The sequence below is a fragment of the Oncorhynchus masou genome, unplaced genomic scaffold (assembly GCF_036934945.1).
Source record: "Oncorhynchus masou masou isolate Uvic2021 unplaced genomic scaffold, UVic_Omas_1.1 unplaced_scaffold_9320, whole genome shotgun sequence".
In the NCBI taxonomy this organism is placed as follows: Eukaryota; Metazoa; Chordata; class Actinopteri; order Salmoniformes; family Salmonidae; genus Oncorhynchus; species Oncorhynchus masou.
The window spans coordinates 481-10,932 of NW_027015806.1; the positions used below are offsets into that span (position 1 = coordinate 481).

Below are 10,452 nucleotides of genomic sequence, written 5' to 3' on the forward strand. Positions count from 1 at the left end.
TCCGACGGTCTTGAAGGAGTTCCCACCGTCACTGACACTTGTTGACTGCTTTTCCTTCCTCTGCGGTCCAACTCATCCCAGCCCTCTCAATTGAGTTGAGGTTGGGTGATTGTGGAGGCAGGTCATCTGATGCAGCCTCCATCCTTTGCTTCTTGGTCAAATGGCCCTTACACAGCCTGGAAGTGTGTGGGTCATTGTGCTGTTGAAAAACAAATGATAGTCCCACTTAGCGCAAACCAGATGGGATGGCGTATCGCTGCAGAGAATGCTGTTGTAGCCATGTTGGTTAAGTGTACCTTGAATTCTAAATAAATCACCAACAGTATCACCAGCAAGGCATCCCACACCACAGGCCTTTGCTTTCAAATCAAATCAAAGTTAATTTGTCACGTGCCGAATACGACAGATCTAGTAGACCTTACAGTGAAATGCTTACTTACAGGCTCTTAACCAATAGTGCAAAAAGGTATTAGGTTAACAATAGGTAAATAAAAAATAAAACAACAGTAAAAAGACAGGCTAGAAACAATTGTTCAGGAGTCTTGTGGCTTGCGGAGTAAAAATAAGGTAGAAGCCTTTTTGTCCTAGACTTGGCACTCCGGTCACCGCTTGCCATGCGGTAGTAGAGAGAACAGTCTTTGACTGGGGTGGCTGGGGTCTTTGACAATTTTTAGGACCTTCCTCTGACACCACCTGGTGCAAGAGGTCCCTGGATGGCAGGCAGCTGAGCCCCAGTGATGTACTGGGCCATACGCACTACCTACCCTCTGTAGTTATTTATATACCCAATCAGGCCTACTTACTCCATTTTTACCAGTGGTTTCAATGCAACTGTTCTCATGTTGTATGTTCAAACACATAAAGCAAATCTTGATTAACAGTCTAAGGCTCAAAGCAATTGCGCCACAGACATGGAGTTGGTAGAAAGCTAACCTTTGACCCCTGGCTGTCTGTGATCTCATTCTATATGGAGTTTAGATATATGGTGAAGCTATTCAGCAACTGATGATCACAGGCCACTGACACCCATGTTACTAGGATGGAAAATATAATACTCTTCCTCTTTTTTACGTTCAACAACTCACCAATCACGTCTAAAAACAGGATACAGGACAAGTCAGTCACACAGGGAATCAAATTTACACTACAGGAAAGTCTTCTGACATCACAGAGCTCAACAAATGGAAAACACACGTCCCTGGGTGGGCTTGAACCACCAACCTTTAGATTAACAGTCTAACGCGCTAACCAATTGCGCCACAGAGACTAAGCTTCTTGGAAGAGGACACACGTGGAACAAGGATCACGTTCATTTTCATGGCAATCACTCCGCAGTTACATGGTTGCAAGAATTCTATCATCTTATCCGGACAGAGAAATATTCAGCTTTCAGTCATAATTGTATGGCAAAACAGAGGGTAACATCCAGATCTGAACAGACGTATATACTACATGATTTATCTTAAAGATATATTTGATCTTTAAATGCTATCAAAAACCCAAAACTCCCGTGGCAAAACTCCCCAAGGCAGCCTGAAAAGTAGCAGAGTTTGTCGTTAGCCTCTTACCAATAAAAGACGCTGAAAGGGTCTGAATACTCGCTAAATATAGCGTCAATGTCGCTAAATTGACTCTATACACTAATTCAAAATTTCACAAAGTTATACAGTATATGGCTATCTACTCACTGCTTTAGAATCTAGGGAAAAACATGGCAATTCAAGAGGGGTGCAAAGAAAGCAATGCCGAAACCGGACGACGCTGGGCCAATTGAGCGCCACTCTATGGGACTCACAAATCACAGCCAGTTGTAATAGAGCCTGGATTCAAACCAGGTTGTCTGTAGTGACGCCGCTATTTCATTTTGGGCTGGGTAAATACAAGTGAATATATTCATGAAAGTCACCTTGTCTGGGAGAAAATTTCACGGTTATAAAAATGTCACGCCAGGGTAAGCTTACGCAAAACACTCACCTTATTTGAAGTGTTACCAAAATCCCCATTGGGAAAAATGTATGGTCGAAAAACAATTGTAACCATTTTCATGTTTGACTGCTAGGTTTTACGGTATTATGACTCATACCGTGGTAATCTATTATAGATTCTTAATTGAAGGTCCCTTAGCCAGATCGATAACATTGACATGGTCCTTTGAGTGAGATTTATATTTTCAAAACAGAACGGTCAAGATCTACAGTAATAAAACAACAGACCTTTTCCACCACCATCCATTTTACAAGTGGGTTAAAGGACACTGTAGAGAAGCTCAAGTGGAGTAAAGACAAGTACTGGAGGTCATTTTACAATGAGGCTTCTCTCACAGGCAGAAGTGAAACGAAAATAAAATTCCTGCCTCCCCGTCGGGGAATTGAACCCCGGTCTCCCGCGTGACAGGCGGGGATACTGACCACTATACTAACGAGGACTGAATGTGTGCTGGAATTCTACGGATGCAGATCAGTTCAGTTAAAGCAACAGCATCCCCTTTGTTGTCTACAGAAGTATACATTTTGACACGCATTCACACACAACAGACGATCACTGTTATTTGAGTATTCAAAAATCGAACAAACCTCAGTATTCCTTTACTTGTGTGCGTTTTCATTTGACCTTTTTTTATTTTAATTTTTTTTTTTTGGGGGGGGGGGTATTTTAACAATGAAAACTTTTTTCTAAATTAAATGATCATTGAGACATTATTACATACAGGGATACACCGTGACGATTGGAATTCTTTATTTAATAAAACAACAGTTGAACTGTTGATTTTTAGTTTTGATGACAGTGCATTGAGCTTGCGCTATCAGTACTCCAGTCAACACTGACAACCTAATTTCTCCACTTCAAATAGAAATGACTGTCGAGTACATAGCCACGGTTCCACAAAACCTGACCCAGAGCAATGCAAAACACTCACCAGAAAAGTGATTTAAAAAAGAATCCATCAATCATGGCGAAAATCAGACTTCTCTTTCACCGTTGCTGTTAGCCAAAAACTACTGGAGAATTGCAGCCTGTCCGTTGTGGTAGCCTGCCTTTGACGTTTGTGTCATTCTGACTTGTCAAGTGTTTTTTTAATGCATTTTTCAATGTCGACTATCCTGATAGCAGAAATAATGTCATATTATCCGAATAGTGAAATAATTTCAAATGCCCATCCCCAACAAACACAATACCAACATGTGTCGACAAACAAGTCCTGCGCACACTTTAAACAACGAGAAAAAAATACATTCATTTTAATTTTCTCAAAGTTATACATGGTGATATACAGTGATTTATCACAATGGTGTTTCTGAAAATGAAAATAAGTTATAGCAGTAACAAGAGTAGATAATAGATTCTGAATTTATTGTTCCTCAAACCAGATTAATATATACATACATAATCATATACAGTACCATTTAAAAGTTGGGATACACCTCCTCATTCAAGGGTTTTTATAGATTTTTTACTATTTTCTACATTGTAGAATAAAAGTGAAGACATCAAAACTATGAAATAACACATGGAATCTTTTAGTAACCAAAAAGTCTTAAACAAAACAAAATATATTTTATATTCTTCAAAGTAGCCACCCTTTGCCCAGATGAAAGCTTTGCACACTCTTGGCATTCTCTCCACCAGCTGCACCTGGAATGCTTTCCGACGGTCTTGAAGGAGTTCCCACAAATGCTGAGCACTTGTTGACTGCTTTTCCTTCCTCTGCGGTCCAACTCATCCCAAACCCTCTCAATTGAGTTGAGGTCGGGTGATTGTGGAGGCCAGGTCATCTGATGCAGCACTCCATCACTTTGCTTCTTGGTCAAATAGCCCTTACACAGCCTGGAGGTGTGTGGGTCATTGTGCTGTTGAAAAACAAATGATAGTCCCACTTAGCGCAAAACCAGATGGGATGGCGTATCGCTGCAGAATGCTGTTGTAGCCATGTTGGTTAAGTGTACCTTGAATTCTAAATAAATCACCAACAGTATCACCAGCAAAGCATCCCCACACCACAGGCCTTTGCTTTCAAATCAAATCAAAGTTAATTTGTCACGTGCGCCGAATACGACAGATCTAGTAGACCTTACAGTGAAATGCTTACTTACAGGCTCTTAACCAATAGTGCAAAAAAGGTATTAGGTTAACAATAGGTAAATAAAGAAATAAAACAACAGTAAAAAGACAGGCTAGAAACAATTGTTCAGGAGTCTTGTGGCTTGCGGGTAAAAATAAGGTAGAAGCCTTTTTGTCCTAGACTTGGCACTCGGTACCGCTTGCCATGCGGTAGTAGAGAGAACAGTCTTTGACTGGGGTGGCTGGGGTCTTTGACAATTTTTAGGACCTTCCTCTGACACCACCTGGTGTAGAGGTCCTGGATGGCAGGCAGCTGAGCCCCAGTGATGTACTGGGCCATACGCACTACCTACCCTCTGTAGTTATTTATATACCCAATCGGGCCACCGCCTCCCATTTTTACCAGTGGTTTCAATGCAACTGTTCTCATGTTGTATGTTCAAACACATAAAGCAAATCTTTAGATTAACAGTCTAAGGCTCAAAGCAATTGCGCCACAGACATGGAGTTGGTAGAAAGCTAACCTTTGACCCCTGGCTGTCTGTGATCTCATTCTATATGGAGTTTAGATATATGGTGAAGCTATTCAGCAACTGATGATCACAGGCCACTGACACCCATGTTACTAGGATGGAAAATATAATACTCTTCCTCTTTTACGTTCAACAACTCACCAATCACGTCTAAAAACAGGATACAGGACAAGTCAGTCACACAGGAATCAAATTTACACTACAGGAAAGTCTTCTGACATCACAGGAGCTCAACAAATGGAAAACACACTTTGCGTCCCTGGGGGCTTGAACCACCAACCTTTAGATTAACAGTCTAACGCGCTAACCAATTGCGCCACAGAGACTAAGCTTCTTGGAAGAGGACACACGTGGAACAAGGATCACGTTCATTTCATGGCAATCACTCCCGCAGTTACATGGTTGCAAGAATTCTATCATCTTATCCGGACAGAAGAAATATTCAGCTTTCAGTCATAATTGTATGGCAAAACAGAGGGTAACATCCAGATCTGAACAGACGTATATACTACATGATTTATCTTAAAGATATATTTGATCTTTAAATGCTATCAAAAACCCAAAACTCCCGTGGCAAAACTCCCCAAGGCAGCCTGAAAAGTAGCAGAGTTTGTCGTTAGCCTCTTAGCAATAAAAGACTGAAAAGGGTCTGAATACTCGCTAAATATAGCGTCAATGTCGCTAAATTGACTCTATACACTAATTCAAAATTTCACAAAGTTATACAGTATATGGCTATCTACTCACTGCTTTAGAATCTAGGGAAAAACATGGCAATTCAAGAGGGGTGCAAAGAAAGCAATGCCGAAACCGGACGACGCTGGGCCAATTGAGCGCCACTCTATGGACTCACAAATCACAGCCAGTTAATAGAGCCTGGATTCAAACCAGGTTGTCTGTAGTGACGCCGCTATTTCATTTTGGGCTGGGTAAATACAAGTGAATATATTCATGAAAGTCACCTTGTCTGGGAGAAAATTTCACGGTTATAAAAATGTCACGCCAGGGTAAGCCACGCAAAACACTCACCTTATTTGAAGTGTTACCAAAATCCCCATTGGGAAAAATGTATGGTCGAAAAACAATTGTAACCATTTTCATGTTTGACTGCTAGGTTTTACGGTATTATGACTCATACCGTGGTAATCTATTATAGATTCTTAATTGAAGGTCCCTTAGCCAGATCGATAACATTGACATGGTCCTTTGAGTGAGATTTATATTTTCAAAACAGAACGGTCAAGATCTACAGTAATAAAACAACAGACCTTTTCCACCACCATCCATTTTACAAGTGGGTTAAAGGACATGAGAAGCTCAAGTGGAGTAAAGACAAGTACTGGAGGTCATTTTACAATGAGGCTTCTCTCACAGGCAGAAGTGAAACGAAAATAAAATTCACTGCCTCCCCGTCGGGAAGTGAACCCCGGTCTCCCGCGTGACAGGCGGGATGTGACCACTATACTAACGAGGACTGAATGTGTGCTGGAATTCTACGGATGCAGATCAGTTCAGTTAAAGCAACAGCATCCCCTTTGTTGTCTACAAGTATACATTTTGACACGCATTCACACACAACAGACGATCACTGTTATTTGAGTATTCAAAAATCCGAACAAACCTCAGTATTCCTTTACTTGTGTGCGTTTTCATTTGACCTTTTTTTTATTTTAATTTTTTTTTTTTGGGGGGGGGGTATTTTAACAATGAAAACTTTTTTCTAAATTAAATGATCATTGAGACATTATTACATACAGGGATACACCGTGACGATTGGAATTCTTTATTTAATAAAACAACAGTTGAACTGTTGATTTTTAGTTTTGATGACAGTGCATTGAGCTTGCGCTATCAGTACTCCAGTCAACACTGACAACCTAATTTCTCCACTTCAAATAGAAATGACTGTCGAGTACATAGCCACGGTTCCACAAAACCTGACCCAGAGCAATGCAAAACACTCACCAGAAAAGTGATTTCAAAAAGAATCCATCAATCATGGCGAAAATCAGACTTCTCTTTCACCGTTGCTGTTAGCCAAAAACTACTGGAGCATTGCAGCCTGTCCGTTGTGGTAGCCTGCCTTTGACGTTTGTGTCATTCTGACTTGTCAAGTGTTTTTTTTTAATGCATTTTTCAATGTCGACTATCCTGATAGCAGAAATAATCATATTATCCGAATAATTGAAATAATTTCAAATGCCCATCCCCAACAAACACAATACCAACATGTGTCGACAAACAAGTCCTGCGCACACTTTAAACAACGAGAAAAAATACATTCATTTTAATTTTCTCAAAGTTATACATGGTGATATACAGTGATTTATCACAATGGTGTTTGAAAATGAAAATAAGTTATAGCAGTAAACAAGAGTAGATAATAGATTCTGAATTTATTGTTCCTCAAACCAGATTAATATATACATACATAATCATATACAGTACCATTTAAAGTTGGGATACACCTCCTCATTCAAGGGTTTTTATAGATTTTTTACTATTTTCTACATTGTAGAATAAAAGTGAAGACATCAAAACTATGAAATAACACATGGAATCTTTTAGTAACCAAAAAAGTCTTAAACAAAACAAAATATATTTTATATTCTTCAAAGTAGCCACCCTTTGCCCAGATGAAAGCTTTGCACACTCTTGGCATTCTCACCACCAGCTGCACCTGGAATGCTTTCCGACGGTCTTGAAGGGTTCCCACAAATGCTGAGCACTTGTTGACTGCTTTTCCTTCCCTCTGCGGTCCAACTCATCCCCAAACCCTCTCAATTGAGTTGAGGTTGGGTGATTGTGGAGGCCAGGTCATCTGATGCAGCACTCCATCACTTTGCTTCTTGGTCAATAGCCCTTACACAGCCTGGAGGTGTGTGGGTCATTGTGCTGTTGAAAAACAAATGATAGTCCCACTTAGCGCAAACCAGATGGGATGGCGTATCGCTGCAGAATGCTGTTGTAACCATGTTGGTTAAGTGTACCTTGAATTCTAAATAAATCACCAACAGTATCACCAGCAAAGCATCCCACACCACAGGCCTTTGCTTTCTAAATCAAATCAAAGTTAATTTGTCCGTGCGCCGAATAACGACAGATCTAGTAGACCTTACAGGAAATGCTTATTTACAGGCTCTTAACCAATAGTGCAAAAAAGGTATTAGGTTAACATAGGTAAATAAAGAAATAAAAACAACAGTAAAAAGACAGGCTAGAAACAATTGTTCAGAAGTCTTGTGGCTGAGGGTAAAAATAAGGTAGAAGCCTTTTTTGTCCTAGACTTGGCACTCCGGTACCGCTTGCCATGCGGTAGTAGAGGAACAGTCTTTGACTGGGGTGGCTGGGGTCTTTGACAATTTTTAGGACTTCCTCCTGACACCACCTGGTGTAAGAGGTCCTGGATGGCAGGCAGCTGAGCCCCAGTGATGTACTGGGCCATACGCACTACCTACCCTCTGTAGTTATTTATATACCCAATCGGGCCACCGCCTCCCATTTTTACCAGTGGTTTCAATGCAACTGTTCTCATGTTGTATGTTCAAACACATAAAGCAAATCTTTAGATTAACAGTCTAAGGCTCAAAGCAATTGCGCCACAGACATGGAGTTGGTAGAAAGCTAACCTTTGACCCCTGGCTGTCTGTGATCTCATTCTATATGGAGTTTAGATATATGGTGAAGCTATTCAGCAACTGATGATCACAGGCCACTGACACCCATGTTACTAGGATGGAAAATATAATACTCTTCCTCTTTTACGTTCAACAACTCACCAATCACGTCTAAAAACAGGATACAGGACAAGTCAGTCACACAGGGAATCAAATTTACACTACAGGAAAGTCTTCTGACATCACAGAGCTCAACAAATGGAAAACACACGTCCCTGGGTGGGCTTGAACCACCAACCTTTAGATTAACAGTCTAACGCGCTAACCAATTGCGCCACAGAGACTAAGCTTCTTGGAAGAGGACACACGTGGAACAAGGATCACGTTCATTTCATGGCAATCACTCCGCAGTTACATGGTTGCAAGAATTCTATCATCTTATCCGGACAGAGAAATATTCAGCTTTCAGTCATAATTGTATGGCAAAACAGAGGGTAACATCCAGATCTGAACAGACGTATATACTACATGATTTATCTTAAAGATATATTTGATCTTTAAATGCTATCAAAAACCCAAAACTCCCGTGGCAAAACTCCCCAAGGCAGCCTGAAAAGTAGCAGAGTTTGTCGTTAGCCTCTTACCAATAAAAGACGCTGAAAGGGTCTGAATACTCGCTAAATATAGCGTCAATGTCGCTAAATTGACTCTATACACTAATTCAAAATTTCACAAAGTTATACAGTATATGGCTATCTACTCACTGCTTTAGAATCTAGGGAAAAACATGGCAATTCAAGAGGGGTGCAAAGAAAGCAATGCCGAAACCGGACGACGCTGGGCCAATTGAGCGCCACTCTATGGGACTCACAAATCACAGCCAGTTGTGATAGAGCCTGGATTCAAACCAGGTTGTCTGTAGTGACGCCGCTATTTCATTTTGGGCTGGGTAAATACAAGTGAATATATTCATGAAAGTCACCTTGTCTGGGAGAAAATTTCACGGTTATAAAAATGTCACGCCAGGGTAAGCTTACGCAAAACACTCACCTTATTTGAAGTGTTACCAAAATCCCCATTGGGAAAAATGTATGGTCGAAAAACAATTGTAACCATTTTCATGTTTGACTGCTAGGTTTTACGGTATTATGACTCATACCGTGGTAATCTATTATAGATTCTTAATTGAAGGTCCCTTAGCCAGATCGATAACATTGACATGGTCCTTTGAGTGAGATTTATATTTTCAAAACAGAACGGTCAAGATCTACAGTAATAAAACAACAGACCTTTTCCACCACCATCCATTTTACAAGTGGGTTAAAGGACACTGTAGAGAAGCTCAAGTGGAGTAAAGACAAGTACTGGAGGTCATTTTACAATGAGGCTTCTCTCACAGGCAGAAGTGAAACGAAAATAAAATTCCTACCTCCCCGTCGGGGAATTGAACCCCGGTCTCCCGCGTGACAGGCGGGGATACTGACCACTATACTAACGAGGACTGAATGTGTACTGGAATTCTACGGATGCAGATCAGTTCAGTTAAAGCAACAGCATCCCCTTTGTTGTCTGCAGAAGTATACATTTTGACACGCATTCACACACAACAGACGATCACTGTTATTTGAGTATTCAAAAATCCGAACAAACCTCAGTATTCCTTTACTTGTGTGCGTTTTCATTTGACCTTTTTTTTTTATTTTAATTTTTTTTTTTTGGGGGGGGGTATTTTAACAATGAAAACTTTTTTCTAAATTAAATGATCATTGAGACATTATTACATACAGGGATACACCGTGACGATTGGAATTCTTTATTTAATAAAACAACAGTTGAACTGTTGATTTTTAGTTTTGATGACAGTGCATTGAGCTTGCGCTATCAGTACTCCAGTCAACACTGACAACCTAATTTCTCCACTTCAAATAGAAATGACTGTCGCGTACATAGCCACGGTTCCACAAAACCTGACCCAGAGCAATGCAAAACACTCACCAGAAAAGTGATTTCAAAAAGAATCCATCAATCATGGCGAAAATCAGACTTCTCTTTCACCGTTGCTGTTAGCCAAAAACTACTGGAGCATTGCAGCCTGTCCGTTGTGGTAGCCTGCCTTTGACGTTTGTGTCATTCTGACTTGTCAAGTGTTTTTTTTTAATGCATTTTTCAATGTCGACTATCCTGATAGCAGAAATAATGTCATAATATCCGAATAGTGAAATAATTTCAAATGCCCATCCCCA

The 10,452-nt window shown here is 40.4% G+C and overlaps 5 non-coding genes across 5 annotated transcripts; all 5 read right to left on the reverse strand.

Annotated features, from left to right (window-relative positions):
* Window positions 1-1,193: 1,193 nt before the first annotated feature.
* On the reverse strand, window positions 1,194-1,267 carry trnan-guu (transfer RNA asparagine (anticodon GUU)). The gene has a single exon. It is a non-coding gene; the product is annotated as a tRNA-Asn (tRNA).
* Window positions 1,268-2,353: 1,086 nt separating this feature from the next.
* trnad-guc (transfer RNA aspartic acid (anticodon GUC)) lies at window positions 2,354-2,425 on the reverse strand. Its single transcript has one exon. It is a non-coding gene; the product is annotated as a tRNA-Asp (tRNA).
* A 2,421-nt stretch (window positions 2,426-4,846) lies between these two features.
* trnan-guu (transfer RNA asparagine (anticodon GUU)) lies at window positions 4,847-4,918 on the reverse strand. The gene has a single exon. It is a non-coding gene; the product is annotated as a tRNA-Asn (tRNA).
* A 3,561-nt stretch (window positions 4,919-8,479) lies between these two features.
* On the reverse strand, window positions 8,480-8,553 carry trnan-guu (transfer RNA asparagine (anticodon GUU)). The gene has a single exon. It is a non-coding gene; the product is annotated as a tRNA-Asn (tRNA).
* Window positions 8,554-9,638: 1,085 nt separating this feature from the next.
* Window positions 9,639-9,710, reverse strand: trnad-guc (transfer RNA aspartic acid (anticodon GUC)). Its single transcript has one exon. It is a non-coding gene; the product is annotated as a tRNA-Asp (tRNA).
* Between the last annotated feature and the right edge of the window lie 742 nt (window positions 9,711-10,452).